The sequence below is a fragment of the Heloderma suspectum genome, chromosome W, assembly GCF_057233095.1.
Source record: "Heloderma suspectum isolate Gila_16-S chromosome W, 16-S_ref, whole genome shotgun sequence".
NCBI lineage: Eukaryota > Metazoa > Chordata > Lepidosauria > Squamata > Helodermatidae > Heloderma > Heloderma suspectum.
In genome coordinates this window covers 14,517,501-14,520,000 of record NC_139475.1, presented here as the reverse complement: position 1 = coordinate 14,520,000, position 2,500 = coordinate 14,517,501, and positions in this window count along the sequence as shown.

Genomic DNA, 2,500 nt, shown 5'->3' with positions numbered 1-2,500 from the left:
ACCTGAACTCTAGCCCTAACCCTTGCCCTAACTCTAACCCTAACCCTAACCCTAACCCTAACCCTAACCATAGCCGTGACCCTAACACTACCCTAATCCTACCCCTACCCCTACCCCTACCCCTAACCCTAACCGTAGCCCTGACCCTAATGCTAACCCTGGCCCTAGCACTAACCCTAACCCTCACCCTAACCCTAGCCCTGACCCTCACCCTAACCCCAACCCTAACCCTCACCCTCACCCTAACCCTAACCCTAACCCTAACCCTAACCGTAACCCTAACCCTAACCCAAACAGTATCCCTCACCCTAACCCTAGCCCTGACCCTCAACCTAACCCCAACCCTAACCCTAACCCTCACCCTAACCCTAACCCTAACCCTAACCCTAACCCTCGTCCTAATCCTAATCCTAATGCTAACCATAACCATAACCCTAACAAAAAACCATATCCCTAAACCTAAATCTCACCCTAACACTAGCCTTAGCCCTAACCCTCTCACTAACTGTAACCCTAACCCTAATCCTAGCCCTAGCTCTAGTTCTAACCCTAGCCCTAACCCTTACCCTAGCCCTAGCCCTAACCCTAGACCTTACCCTAGCCCTATCCGTAGCCCTAGCCCTAGCCCTAACCCTAGCCCTAGCCCGAACCCTAACCCTAACCCTAACCCTAACCCTAACCCTAGCCCAAAGCGTCACCCTAACGATAACCCTAACCCTAGAACTAACCCTAACCCTAACCCTAAACCTCACCCTAGCCCTAACCCTAACCCAAACCCTTACCCTAACCCTAACCCTAACCCAAACAGTATCCCTAACCCTAAGCATAACCCTAGGCTTAGCCCTAACCCTCTCACTTACAATAACCCTAACCCTAACCCTAGTCCCAACCCTGACCCTAGCCCTAACCCTAACCCAACCCCTACCACTAACCCTAACCCTAACCCAAACCCTAACCATAACCGTAACCCTAACCCTAACCCGAGCCCTAAACCTAACCCTATCCCTAACCCTAAACGTAACCCTAGCGCTAACCCTAACGCTAAGCCTAAGCCTAAACCTAACCTTAGCCCTAATTCTAACCCTAGGCCTAGCCCTAACCCTAGCCCTAGCCCTACCCTACCCCTACCCCTAACTCAAACTGTAACCCTAAACTGAACCTGAACCGTAATGCTAGCCCTAACTCCAGCTCTAACGCATGTCCTAACCGTTACCCTAGCCCTAGCCCTAGCCCTAACACTAGCCCTAGCCCTAATCCTAACCCTAACCCTAACCCAAACCCTAACCAGAACCATAACCCTAAACCTAACACTAACCCGAGCCTTAAACCAGAACCTAACCCTAACCCTAACCATAACCCTAACCCTAGCGCTAATCCTAACTCTAACGCTAACCCTAAACCTAACCCTATCCCTAGCCCTAACCCTAGGCCTAGCCGTAACCATACCCCTACCCCTACCCCTGCCCCTAACCCAAACTGTAACCCTAAACTGAACCTGAACCTGAACCCTAACCCTAGCCCTAGCTCTAGCTCTAACCCTAGCCCTAACCGTTACCCTAGCCCTAGCCCTAGCCCTAACCCTAGCCCTAATCTTAGCCCGAACCCTAACCCTAACCCTAGCCCTAACCCTAACCCTAACCCTAACCCTAGCCCTAACCCTAACCCAAACCCTAACCCTAACCCTAACCCTAACCCTAGCCCTAGCCCTAACACTAACACTAACACTAACCCGATCCCTATCCCTATCCCTATCCCTATCCCTATCCCAAGCCCTAGCCCTAGCTCTAACACTACAACTAACCCTAGCCCTACCCCTAAACCTGCCCCTAAGCCTAACCCTAACCCTACACCTAAACCTTACCCTAACCCTAACCCTAACCCTAACCCTAACACTAACACTAACCCTAGCCCTAGCCCTAGCCTTAACCCTAACACAAACCCTAGCCCTAGCCCTCGCCCTAAACCTAACCCTAACCCTAACCCTAACCCTAACCCTAGCCCTAGCCCTAACCCTACCCTAAACCTAACCTGAACTCTAGCCCTAACCCTTGCCCTAACTCTAACCCTAACCCTAACCCTAACCCTAACCCTAAACATAGCCGTAACCCTAACACTACCCTAATCCTACCCCTACCCCTACCCCTAACCCTAACCGTAGCCCTGACCCTAATGCTAACCCTGGCCCTAACACTAACCCTAACCCTCACCCTAACCATATCCCTGACCCTCACCCTAACCCCAACCCTAACCCTAACCCTCACCCTAACCCTAACCCTAACCGTAACCCTAACCCTAACCCAAACAGTATCCCTAACCCTAACCCTGACCCTTACCCTAGGCTTAGCCCTAGCCCTCTCACTTACCATAACCCTAACCCTAACCCTAGCCCAAACCCTGACCCTAGCCCTAACCCTAACCCAACCCCTACCACTAACCGTAAACCTAACCCAAACACTAACCGTAACAGTAACCCTAACCCTAACCCGAGCCCTAAACCTAA